Consider the following 14,410-nt stretch of genomic DNA (forward strand, 5'->3'; position numbering starts at 1 on the left):
GAACACACACATATATTACGTAAACACAGACATTTATTTTGCAAACGATTAATCGCGATTAATCGTTGTGCAGCCCCAATATTAATCATCTGGTAATCATGTGTTCAGTTTCAAAAGGTCGCTGACCTTTCATGCCACTGCTGTTGGTGACATCGTCATAATATGCATTTTTGAACTCTTTTTCTAAAAAGGAGAACAGAAAGTTAATGTAGAAGTAAACAGCATATTTAAATAGTATTGAGTCAAACAATTGATCAAATTTGTTAATTACATTTATTAATTTATTTAGGTTGAATTTAATGAAAACGTTTTTGAGTGAAATTGTATTATTTATATAGGCATTAATTTGAATATACGTCAGCTCTCTAACCTGAGAGAAGCTCATCAGCATCTTCATACCCAGAATGCAGTTCTTCAGAGATGAGACTCCCTGTTAAAGGAGCAGAACAGTCAGAAACATGTTCATCATTACAAACAGACTGAATCCTCATTTCCTTTGGATCAAAAGCATTTTGTTACTGAAAACACAACACAAATATTAATTACTTACATTTTAAAAGCATTAGAGGCAGAAATCTCATGTTTTAGAGGCCTATTAGTAAACACACATGTATCCTCACATGAACCCATTCCTCACTGCCTTCCAGAAATACACACAGGAAGAGACAAACACACACACCTGCACTTACATGTACAAACATAAGAACCTCCTTATTACTCCAAAAATATACACAGGAAGAGACACTCACTGACACACACTGACACACACACGCGCACACACACACACACACACCTGCAGCTCTGTGGTTTTCTGCAGGAGGTTTAACAGGACTAATAATAGATGAACATCAAGGCCCGGTTTCACAGACAGGGCTTAGCCTTAAGGCAGGATTAGGTCTTAGTTCAATTAGGGCATTTACGCATCTTTTATACATGTACACTAGGAAAAAAAAAACATTACTGGTGTGTATCTTGAGACAAAACAATAGCACTGACATATTTTAATATGTCAGTACAAGTTGCTTTCAGTTAAAACAACTTAAACATGCATTTTAGTCTAGGACTAGCTTAAGCCTTGTCTCTGAATCTGGGGGTATGTGTCTGACAGACTCTCTTATTAATTAATCATATTACAGTTTTTTCCAACTGCTTACACACAAAATCTTTTCATGTCACACGATTTTTGAAACCTCTCACTCAAACAGCATAATCATACAACAAATCTGCAAAACCACACACTAATTCTCAGCCTTTGACTAATTTTTCAATTTCATAAAACTTTTTTCAAAACACAACACACAATTCTCTATATAACACACAAAAATCTAACAGGAAGCATCTTGATTTCCTTTTTCAAACACAACCAATCAAAATGACACACTAATTTATCACTGCTTCACATGTACAAACACTTATTGCTTTACTTATAGATTTTTATGATTGCTTACACACTAAAATTTAAATAACACACAGTTACTGAAATCTTAAACTCAAGGAGCAAAACCTCAGGCCAGATCTTTAGTCACTTTATTTTGCGCTTGCACAAATTCCTCAAAAAAAAAATAAAAATAAAAATAATAACTTAAATAATTACATACAGTAAACATTCAGTGCAAACTCAGGAGTAGGATGAAGAACAAATTCTTATTTAACCTACCCCAATCTTATTTCAAAGAAAAAGTAACAAATACAGATGGCAAAAATCAATTACAATAGCCTAATTTACACAATCATATATACAATAATTTTCTAAACATTTTCATAAAATTTCACCATTTTTTGTTTGCATTTATTCTTAAATTGTAAAATGTTTGAACAATTTTTTAAATCTCCTTCCAAGGAGTTCTTTATGCTTGCTTTATGCATTATTAATAACGTTTGCAGAACAACCAAATCTTTCAATTTTAATAGTCCTGACTTCAGAAACAGTTCAGAGGTGTGTTTTTTTGGAGGAACTCTATAATTCTTATGGCTCTTTTTTGTAGAATAATTAAAGGCATTAAATTTGTGACATATGAGTTTCCCCATACTTCCAAACAGTACATAAAATAAGGTAAAATTAATGAACAATACAAAGTTCACATTGCAGTGTAATTTAACATATCCTTGATTTTGCTCAAGACAAAAAGGTTTTTAGAAACTTTCTTTTTTAATTCCTCATCTATAAGAACCCCCAAAAACCTAAATTCATAAACTCTTTCAATATTAGTTCCATTTAAACACAAATTGATTTTTTCGGTACATTTATTATTTGTAAACAGCATAAACTTTGTTTTACTTAAATTTAATGAATGTTTATTATTCTTGAACCATTTCTGAAGTAGGACCATTTCTCTTTGAATTGTGGTCAGTAGTATTTTTAAATTTCTTCCAGAACTAAAAAAAATGTGTGTCATCTGCAAAAACAACAAAACGTAATATTTTTGACACTTCACAAAGATCATTGATGTATAAAATAAAAAGTTTTGGCCCTAATACAGAACCTTGTGGAACTCCACATAGAATCTTTTTACATTTTGATACATGTCCTGCATAATAAACATAATAATGCATAATAATAATCCCTGTTTTCTAAATAACTAGTCAACCATTTTAATACTATACCCCTGATTCCATGTGCCTGTAACTTAGATAATAAAATACCATGGTTAATGGTATCAAAGGCCTTTTTAATGTCAATAAAGACACCGACAGTAAAAATTTTATTCTCCAATTCTGTTGTAATGTCCTCTGTAATTTTCATCAAAGCTAAGGCTGTTGAACGGTTATTCCGGAAACCATACTGACTAATCAGATAACAATGAATGTTTCTCAAGGAAAAAAATCTAATCTTTTAACAAAAATTTTCTCCAATATTTTGGAAAATTGAGAAAGCAAGGATATAGGCCTATAGTTAGTGAGACTATACCCATCTCCAGACTTAAAACAGTGGAATGACCTTAGCCACCTTCATTTTATCAGGAAAGACTCCAGTATTAATTTTGGTTTGCTAATACAGTCTATAGTTTTCTTGACAATAAACATGTCTAGACTGTCATTATCACATGATTTTTTACTTTTTATCTTGGACACAATGCTAATTACTTCTGTCTCACTAACTTCTCCAAGATACAAGGACTGTACAACTTTGCTTTCACCTTTCCAATTTATCTCTCCATTATGTGAATGGGTAGATTTGACAAGATTTGGCCCAATATTAACAAAAAAAAAAAAAAAAAAAAAAAAAGAGTTAAGTTCATCTGCCATTTCTTCTGCTCTAATTTCTTTATTCTGTTAATTTATTAAATACTGTGGGCAATTACTAATCACTTTATTCCCCATAACATCCCGCAACACTTTCCACATTCCTGTAATATTATTTTTGTTTTCTTGTAACATGTTGGTATAATAATCCTTTTTTGCCTGTCTCATTATACTTCACTTATTTTTATAAACCTTATATTGTCTTTCCGCATATATTGTTCTATATTTTATAAAGTTCCTGTAAAGTTTGTTTTTCTTTTTACAGGCTTTTAGAATGCCTTTTGTTATCCAAGGTTTCTTGCCAGACCTTGCTTTGTCCCCCAATATTTTTGTTGGACAATTTTTATTATACAACAATAAGTATCTATGCAAAAATTCTTCATAGGACTTATTCATGTTATCAGTTTTGCCCAATCATCCTTCAATAAATCATACCTAAACTTATTTATCATCTCCTCAGTTCGTACCTGAATAGCTTTACTTTGTTTCTGCGTCTTATTGTTTACTTCACAGCAATGAGATATAAATATTGGTAAATGATCTGTTATGTAATTTATTAAGAGACCACTTTTAAAGGCATTTACTACATTTATGAAAATATTGTCTATTAATGTTGCACAATTTGAAGTTATTCGACTAGGCTTAGTAATTGCAGGATGAAAGCCACTACTGTACATTACATCCAAGAAACTTGAACTGCTCATATGACTTGATACATTTAACAGGTTAATGTTAAAATCTCCACAAAATATAGACATTTTATTAGCATTCATCCCAACTAATAATTGTTCCAAATACTCTGTAAATGTTTTTACACTAGACCCCGGGGTTCGATACACACATGTAACTACAATATTTCTTTGCTTCTCCATTTCGATCTCAACTGTTAGGCATTCCATTAGATCTTCAACTACAGTAGTCATTCGCTCAATTACTTTGCATTTCAAATCACTACAAATATATGCCACCCCACCTCCTTTGATTATTTCTGTTAACATAATACAATTCATAACCCTCAAAAGGAAATTCTGCCCCTTTATCCTCTGTTAACCAGGTCTCAGACAAGGCTATAACAGTGAATTGGTTTTCAAATGATTTTAAATAATCAAGTACTTTACCAAAATTTGAATACAGACTCCTACAGTTGAAATGAATCAATGAAAATGTACCGATCATTTTGATGATGTTTTTAAATTCAGCGTCCGTGTAATATTTACATGTATCGCTTATATATTGATGTAAATTTGCCACAGGGTCCAGTTCATGCTCATAATCATAAAACTGACATTCTGTAGGCCCATCTTCAGTCAATGTTGTGTTGTTCACACACGGCCATTTAAAGTGTATGTTGTCCGTGGGCCTTTCGACCCTATTCTCCTTGTCACAATTTAGTTCTCCACATACCTTATTTGTCCTTTGTCTTGTCTATTCCATATTTGTCCAAAGACTGACAAAGAGTTGTAACACTGGCTGTTACCTCGCCAAAGCGAACGCGTCTACTCCTACTGCGGGGAGAATGCCAGCCTGCCGCCCGCAGAGCTGTCTCCCAGTCCGGCTCCTTTTGCGAAGCTTCCATTGTTACTCCAAACTCCTGTAATCCATCGGCTGCTTCCCGGGGAGTGACAAAGGTTTTTGTTTTTCCGTCTTGCAAGTACAATTTAAGTTTTGCAGGGAACAATATGCGTGACTTACAGGGGCGGTTTCTTCATTAGGGCAATTGGGCGACGCACCACCAAAAGTGAGAAAGGGACGGATTTTTTCAATCACATTCAACCACAGAGTTAAGGTGCGTTCACGCGGCCTCGTAATTCCTGTAGTTACGAGATTCTAGCTTGTAAAAAGCGTTCACGTCCTCGTAGAGCTCGTAATTACAGCTTGTAAGCTGGGAGTTTTCTGAAAGCTCCCACATGTACCACGTGGCCGCTGTACCACCTGACCGCTGTAGATTCATTTAGGCGTTGATAGTGGTGCCATGGAAACGCATAATTACCAGTCCGAGGACATGAACAGCTCCGAATATAACGTCACGTGTTGTCATTTCAAGAATCCGGTAAATACGAGGTGACGTGAACGCAGCATTACGCTAGCTGTCACTGCTAGGCTGTTTGGGGAAGACGCCAAGATGGCCGAATGAGTAGGTGCTTTTTACCGAGCTCTGCAAAGAAAGTTTTGGGAACGGTGAAACTAAATTTATTATCTCGCCAAGCACTATTATTTTGCTTTCATAAATACTACAGCACTCGTAAAACGAGATATTGAGCAATGCCAAACCAACGCGAAAGGAAAAAAGGCCAAGAAAGCACCGGACAGAAGCTAAATCCAGATGCTAGCAACATTAAGGCTGGCAATGTTTTAGTTGATAACTGTCACAATTATACCTCCACTTCCTTGCCTCTCGCCTCTGCGGAAGTTTTTATGGATGAATTTCCAATGCTTCCTGTCACTCCCAGTAAGTCGCCAGCTTCGAAGAAAATTATGTACTCAGTCGGATCTGAACAAGCCAACTCCAACGATATCATAGCTAGCCTCTCAGCTCTGATAAACACGCGGTCAGACAACATTGAAAGCATGGTCAGTACCAACGCACTTAAAATTGAAGGTCTTAAAAAGACAATTGACTTTGTGTGTGCAGAGATCAAGGATGTAAAAAGCAAAGTGTGTACACTCGAGGTGAAAATGGCAAAAGAAGAAAAACGAATAGACACATGTCAGCAAAGGGTCTCGGAGTTAGAGAGATACTCCAGAAGATGGAACCTTAGACTTTATGGAGTTGAAGAATCAAAAAAAGAAAACGTACGGAAGAAGGCCATCGAGGTCTGTCAGGCTGTTCTGCCGGAGGAAAAGAATAGGCTGGCTGACGCTATCGATACCGTACATCGGCTCGGCACTAAGCGGCAGAATGACTACAAACCCAGAGGCATCATCATCCAATTCATTGCACGTGTCTATAGGGACGGCGTATGGAAAGCTGCGAAGACATCACCGCACCTGCGCAACAACGGATTAAGATTTGCGGAGGATCTCTCTAAAGAAGACCGAGAACGAAGAAGCAAACTTTGGCCAGTGATTAAAAAAGCCAGAGAGGAGGGCAAACCAGCCTTCTTCGTTGGTGGTCGCGGATTTGTCAACGGATCAGAAGTCCCCCTGCCCACCTGAGATAAGGACTTGCCTGCTGCCTGTTAACACAAGGACACCCACTGGTTTGATTTGCACTGCATTCAGAGTTGATTTTGTAATGTTATAGTTTTTGTTGGACTGTTACTAGGACTTTACAAAGGCACGTTAATTTGACGCTGCGCTTTTTAGTTGGCTAAACAATATATATATTTTACACCGTTTTTTTTGTTGTCTATATGAAGCAGAGCTCGGTCTCCTTATCCGGTATTACCTTTCTAACCAACTGGTTATTGATCACTTTCTAGTTTATTCCTTGTTCGTGTTCGTTAATAACTTTGTCTTTATCTATTGTTTCTTTAAATGCCAGGGGACTAAGACAGATTTGTAAAAGGAAAGCCTTATTTTTATTTGCCAAACAACTTCGTACTGATTTTTGTTTTTTTCAAGAGAGCCATTCCACATCTGCTGATGTCAATTTTTGGAAATCTCAATGGGCTAACGATATTTGGTTCTCTCAAGGCACGGAGAGATCTGCTGGAGTAATCACGCTTAAAATACTTTCTCAGGTGATATCTTACACTCAGACTGTGACTCCCTAGGGCACTACGTATGTCTTATAATAAGAGTTGACAACATTTATAGCATAATTATTAATATTTACGGCTACAATAATAAACTTGAGAATGATAAATTACTTGATTCAATAGAGGAAAGAATTACATTTTGGCTCACCAGATACCCAAACTCTCTAATTTTAATTGGCAGAGACTTTAATGTTGCCCTAGATAATGCTATTGATAGGTGGCCCCCTGGGCGGCCCTCATCCATCAGCACAAACATTAAAAGACTAATGGGAAGATTTAACATTGTAGATGTATGGAGAGAGAAATTTCCTGATGGAAGATCCTTTACTTGGAGCAACAGGTCAGGATCCAGCCAATCTCGTATTGATTTCTGGCTATTATCCAGTAACATTGATAAAGAGAAAGTTACAGTTAATATCCATGCCACACCCCTTACTGACCATAGAGCAATTCATATAAACATTCAATTTAGTGCTTCTAATACATTTTATAGATCTTGCTTCTGGAAATTAAACAATTCCCTGTTAAAACATGAAAAGGTTAAGGCTGAAATTATTAGATAACTCATTTTTACAACAAGGCTAAAAAGGAAAAATCATAGTCTGGTAAATTCTTGAGACAGTATGGAAGTTCTACTGCCAAAGCTAAAAGAGCAGAAGAAGAAGAAATCATAAATACAATTTCCTCATTTTATCAGAGACCACCCGAGGAAGTTTCAGAGGAGGATAAACTACTTCTTTTACAACTCCAAAACAGATTAGATGAATTATATCGACAAAAAGCAGAGGGAGCCTTCGTAAGGTCTAGAAAAAGATGGCTGGAGGAGGGGGAGCAAAATTCTGCTTACTTTTTCCGTCTTGAAAGATACCGATCTAAAATTAATTCCATCTACAAGTTAAATATTAATGGGGTCGTTACTGATGATGCTAAATTAATTTCAGATTTTTGTTCAAAATTCTATAGCAATTTATACAGCACAAAATTTAATAAAGAAGTTACATCTCATTTTTTGAACTCAATAAATAATGTTAAAAATATTGACGAGGCAGACAAAAATTATTGTGACACCCCTCTTACATTGGCAGAGGTCATTGATTCCATTGCTCAACTTAAAAATAACAAGTCCCCCGGCACTGACGGGTTGACTGCAGAATTTTACAAGGCATTCTCAGAACTTTTAGCCCCTTTTTTATTACAGGTTTTTATGGAGAGTATAGAGAATAATTCCCTTCCTCCTAGCCTCACTCAAGGGCTGGTCACACTGATTCCCAAGCCTAGGAAAGATCCGCTCTTTATTGACAGCTGGAGACCCATTTGTCTGCTAAACAATGATTACAAAATAATGGCGTCAATATTTGCCAATAGAATTAAAGAAACTCTTGAAACTATTATAGATGAGACACAATCAGGCTTTATGAGAAACAGGCATATCTCTAATAATATTAGACTAGTATTAGATATTCTTGACTACTCTGACTTAATATCTGAAGATGGCTTCATCCTCCTCTTAGACTTCTACAAGGCGTTTGATACAATAGAACATCAATTTAAAAATGGAACTTCCCCCAGATTTAATCTGGAACAAGGCATTCGTCAGGGATGCCCAATTTCCCCTTATTTGTTTCTACTTTGTACACAGATTCTCACAACTTATGTATGTAATAGTGCTATAGGAATCTCTATTGCGAGTAGGGATATCATCATTAGTCAGCTTGCTGACGATACCACAATCTTTTTAAAAAATGCTAGCCAGATACCTGTCACCATTCGAGTAATTAACCAGTTTTCAGAGGCCTCTGGTTTATGCCTAAATATTAATAAATGTGAGCTGCTGCCTTTAAAAGACTGTGATATACAAACTATTTGCAACATTCCGATCAAGAAAGAAGTAACGTACTTGGGTATTATTATCTCTAAAGATCAGAAAATTAGATCTCAGTTAAATTTTTCTCCAATCATTAAAAAAACTCAGAACAAACTGAACCAGTGGTTGCAAAGGGACTTATCTTTAAAAGGCAGAGTGTTGCTTACCAAGGCTGAAGGGATATCACGGCTTACATACGCAGCTCTCTCTTTACATTTGGACAGTAAAATCTGTAAAGACATTGATAAAATGCTTTTTGACTTCATCTGGAAAAATCGTATCCACTATATCAAAAAAAGTGTTATGAATAAATATGAATCTGGTGGGCTTAATTTTTTGGACTTCAATACTCTAAATAATACATTTAAGATTAACTGGGCTAAGCATTTTCTTAAAAACCCAGTTTCGATTTGGAATTTTATTCCCCATTATATATTCTCTCGTTTTGGTGGTCTGGACTTTATTTTGAATTGTAACTACAATGTAGAAAAACTTCCTGTAAAACTGTCCACTTTTCATAAGCAGGTCCTTTTAGCTTGGTCTCTTATTTACAAGCATAATTTCTCACCCCACAGGTACCTAATTTGGAATAACAAAGATATTTTATATAAGAACAAGTCTTTTTATTTTGAGAGTTGGGTACGTAATCAGATTCTGCTGGTGGACCAGTTATTTAATGCAGAAGGGCGACTTTTCTCCTATAGAGAATTTCTATCAGCATATAACATTCCTGTTACGCCGAAAGAATTCGCAATCGTATTTGATGCCATTCCATCAGGCACAATCATGCTTTTTAAGTATTCTAGCAGACTTTCACCTACTTCTGTCTCCCTTCCTGATGTGGCTGACTCACCAGTTGGAAGAATCTGTTTTTCCCATCTTCCACATAATAATAAGAACATTCGTGCGTTATTTCAGAAAGAGATTGTTTCTATTCCAAATGTTACATTTTATTGGAACCGATTTGTAAATGACATTGACTGGAAAAAGGTTTGGATGATTCCTCACAGATATTTATTAGTAAACAAGGTGAAAGAAGTATCTTTCAGAATAATTCACAGATATTACCCTGCTAATCATTTACATGATTAAATTTAAAAGGGACATCAATACAAACTGTTCTTTTTGTGAAGACCACCCCGAAACAGTTTTGCACCTATTTTGGTATTGCCCACACACCAGAACATTTTGGCAAAAGCTCAGCAGATTCATCATTGACCATATTTATAAAGACTTTGCCTTATTGTGGAAGGATGTTATTTTTTGTTTTTATAAAAGTCAAAGTAAAGAAAAAACGTACTTCCTTATAAATTTATTAATACTTTTGGCAAAATTTCACATTCATAAATGTAAATTCAGCTCTAAAAAACCTTGTTTTGTACTTTTTATCCATGAAGTTGAACGTTATATTAATGTGGTGAAATGCCGTTCATGGGTATCTCCGCCCATAGGGAGTGCTGATTGAGCGGTAGGTGTATATATAGAGAGCTTCCACAGGCTAGTGTGCGATCGCGTCATTACGTCATTTCTGCGTCTGGGTTTCCGGTAGTCCGCTGCTCTATTCGAGGTAGGTGTTTGCTTGTCCTGGATATGGTTTAGTATTCAAATGGTTTGGTGACTGACTTTTCTGTGCAGCTGGTGTCTGTTTGTGGTTACTCTTAAGACTGCTTAAAAGTGTTGGCTCCCCTGCGTTATCGCTATAGTTCCCGTATGAAAAGAAAACGCTGGAATGTATAACACAGTGTGCTGTGAAGGGCGGCTGCTCTCCCTCTAGGTACGTACGGTGTATTTCTTTTTTTTTTTTTTTGGTGCGTGCACGATATGAGTTTATTGGGTGAATGTGTAACGCTCTGTTTTTCCATTCAGTGAATTTTAAGGAATTGGTTTGCCGGATATTTAATCGGAAGTCCTGCTGGTTGGTATGTAAACCCACTTATGTCCCTATGACCGTCCTGAAGGTATGTTGTTTTAATGAAAATGTTTAATGTATTTTAGGCCGGTAACTTGGGTGGGATCTATCGCTGCATGGCCTAGTTCTAACGCTGCTGTTTTGCTTTATTTTGTTTCTTTCTTTATTTATTTTCTTTGTTTTGTTTGTTTGCTTGTTTTCTTTGGGTTTGTTATATCCGACCTGTTTTCTCTTGTTTGTTCTATGTTGTCTTTGTGTGTTTTGGACTTATTCAGTTTAATCTGTTACTCTTGTTGAATTCTCTTTCTTTGGTTTGTTAATAATCTTGTAGTTGTACGGCTCTGTTTTGTTTAGTGTTTTTGTTTTTGATAGCCAAGTACGTATAATATATATTTTTTTGAGCCCTTTAATATAATTTATTTTGTTTCCTTTTTCTAAAGATCTGTTAACTTTTGTGATTGTGTTTGGTTTTGTTTATTGTGGTGTGATTTTATAACTAGTGTTTTGCCTTTGTATTTTGATTCCCTTTTTTTTTTTTTGTTTGTTGTCGTTATTAATTTGTGTTTTTTTTTCTTTCATCTCTTTGTAGGAGCCGGGGTGACCCGAAGTGGGCAGGCGGGCTATTTTTGGAGGGTGGAAATTCTCCTTTCCCAAACTTGTGTGGTGTGGATTTTCTTGCCGTGGATTGCACTAAGGGTGTGGGTGCTTGTGAGATTTTGTGCGCCGGGGGATACTCAACGGGGGTTTTGTGAAGCCCACTGCTTAGCCTGCCCTCCTCTGGGCGCACCCCAGCTCAGTGGCGAGAATTGTTGTTGTGTGGTGATCAATTTGTTCTTTATCTAAATATTCGTAGTCTGGAGTGGTTGACTGCCACCAGCATTGCATTGCTTTATGACCCGTGATTCTTTTTTAAAAAAAAAACTATTTATGATCCAATAAAGTGCTTTTTTTTTGTACATATCCACGTCTCATTGTTTGGTGATTGTGGGAAGAAAATCGAACTTGTGTGCCCTTAGTTGATATTTCCCCGGCTGATTTAGGTTGGGGTGGCGTAGTCGCTATTTTATGTATATTTGAATATGAGAGTGCCCTCGTGTCGCCACATTAATCTGATTTCTGGCTCAAACAACAAAAAGGCTGTTAAAACTATCAGCATATGGTCCTTCACTTTGTAATGACCTGTAAGCTTCCCCTGGCTTATTTTATTTATTTTTTCTCTGTTTATCTGTTTTTTGTATGTTATGTATATTATGGCTAATCGCCTGTGATTTGTACCTTTTTGCAATAAAAAAAAAAAAAAAAAAAAACTGCTAGGCTGTTTGTTCTGCCTCTGGATGTAGTCCAATCAGCGTCGAGTCACGCTCTGTGGAGTACCGCCTCTTTTTGGGCATTTCAGTCTGGCGGAGATTTGCCCCGAGTGCTCCCATAGTTCTTCTGTACATTGCACGTTCTCTATAGACATCAGCTGTGAAATCTTCAAAATAAATCCTTCGGTCATTAATCCTGATGTCCTTCTTAGACCATGCGGCCTGTAACACTCTTTGTTTCTCCTTATAACTTCGAAAACGAACAATCATGGACCTAGCTTGTTCTTTACGGCCCGCGGAGACACCTGTAGCACGATGCGCTCTTTCAATCTCTTCCTGAATATTAAGTTTGTCACGGAAAAGTGTTTCAAGAAAGGCATTCATATCATTTCATTCTGTCTTCTCCGGTACCAGATAAATTCTCACGTTTTTTCGCCGAGCACGGCTTTCCAGATCCTCACATTTATCCTCGAGTTGCTTTTGCTTGCACATCATGTGGAAAGCACTTTGGTTGACCGCAGTAAAGATAGTTTGCGGTTTGATATTCAGATTTCTTTTGGCTATAAATACGCAGTGCGCTGTCATAGACATGCAAATAATACCGAATATCGTTCTCCATGATTTGTGAATTAAGGTGACGCTGTCCTTTGGGCCGAAATCAGGTTTTTTTTTCGTAGCGACTCTTAATTTTATAATGGCTATAGCTCCAAATGTTGGACACTTAGAGGAATGAAACTGGTGTCATGTTCACCAGCTTGATCTGTGAATTTTTTCACAGCAAAGTTCTTGTCCGGCCTTGGTCAGTCCGCCAGTAAGGAATGTGAAATAAAGGCGTTCTTCATGTTTAATGTCTATTACCAATGAACACGCAGACTGCTGGAATAAAATAACATTGTTTTAGGTCGAGCTCGATTTGTGAAAACTTTCACAATAGTATTTTATCTCGTGGTCGTGTTTCTTTGCTCTTCCCCCCGTTTTTTGTATAATATGATATATGACCTTGTACAGATAATGTACATCACTATTCTCATCTGTGAAAACTTTCACAGTTCAGTACGGGTCAGCTGACCCTTCCCTGGGTCACTAACATCTCTATTCTGATCTGTGACAGCTGACCCGTACTGAACTATGAAAGTTTTCACAGATCAGAAAAGTGATGAGTGACCCAAGGAAGGGTCAGCTGACCCGTACTGAACTGTGAAAGTTTTCACAGATGAGAATAGTGATGTACATTATCTGTACAAGGTCATTTATATAATATATATATATATATATATATATATATATACATACATACATACATACATACATACATACATACATATATATACATACATACATATTATATACATATTATATATACACATATATATATTATACAAAAAACGGGGGGCAGAGCAAAGAGAAACACGACCACGAGATAAAATGCTATTGTGAAAGTTTTCACAAATCGAGCTCGACCTAAAACAATGTTATTTTATTCCAGCAGTCTGCGTGTTCATTGGTAATAGACGTTAAACATGAAGAACGCCTTTATTTCACATTCCTTACTGGCGGACTGACCAAGGGGTTTACGGACAAGAGCTTTGCTGTGAAAAAAAAATCACAGATCAAGCTGGTGAAGATGACACCAGTTTCATTCCTCTAAGTCCAACATTTGGAGATATAGCCATTATAAAATTAAGAGTCGCTACGAAAAAAAAAAAACTGATTTCGGCCCAAAGGACAGCGTCACCTTAATTCACAAATCATGGAGAACGATATTTGTTATTATTTGCATGTCTATGACAGCGCACTGCGTATTTATAGCCAAAAGAAATCTGAATATCAAACCGACTGCGGTCTTTGACCGACTCCATTTCACGGTCTTCGTTAAATGCAATCCTTTCTTCGACATCGTTCATTCTTATTTTTAACTGTCCAAAGTGTGCATTTATGTCGCTCACCTCCTGTTTTAGCTCGTTAAAATTTCCTGCCGTTTCAGCACGAAATTGTTCAAGTTTCTTCAGAATTTCCGAGGTTTCTCTGGCGCCACCGGCGCCCTCCTCGTCTGAGCTGGTGTTCTTTGGTGGCGGCGTGGTAGCTGACAGATGGTGTCCTTTCTGTCCCGCTTTTCTCGGCATTATAAAGCAATCGATTTTTTTTTGTTTTTTGTGGATCATAGCCTTAGTAATCTTGCAGTGACACCTTAAACAAAATTTAAAGGCATATTTCTTTGATTTTAGGCTTTGTTTGCAAAGCGTTGTGCTCAGACACCTGCATTTGTGGCCATCTTCACAACTAAGCACATTCTCAGCCTCACACTTTTTGCAAAACACTACACACATTGTTTTGCACAACGCTAAACACACTTCTCTACATTAGACATCTAACATAATGTCTCTTC

The 14,410-nt window shown here is 36.6% G+C and overlaps 1 protein-coding gene and 1 long non-coding RNA gene across 2 annotated transcripts in view; one reads left to right on the plus strand and one right to left on the minus strand.

Annotated features, from left to right (window-relative positions):
- The window catches only part of LOC137024532 (deleted in malignant brain tumors 1 protein-like), a 102,680-nt gene that overhangs the window by 41,818 nt on the left and 46,452 nt on the right, over nt 1-14,410 (minus strand). The window lies entirely within an intron of this gene.
- On the plus strand, nt 10,322-11,904 carry LOC137024344 (uncharacterized). The gene is made up of 3 exons (XR_010895698.1): nt 10,322-10,375; nt 10,444-10,582; nt 10,675-11,904. It is a non-coding gene; the product is annotated as an uncharacterized lncRNA (long non-coding RNA).

This window comes from Chanodichthys erythropterus, chromosome 8 (assembly GCF_024489055.1).
Source record: "Chanodichthys erythropterus isolate Z2021 chromosome 8, ASM2448905v1, whole genome shotgun sequence".
NCBI classification, from domain to species: Eukaryota; Metazoa; Chordata; class Actinopteri; order Cypriniformes; family Xenocyprididae; genus Chanodichthys; species Chanodichthys erythropterus.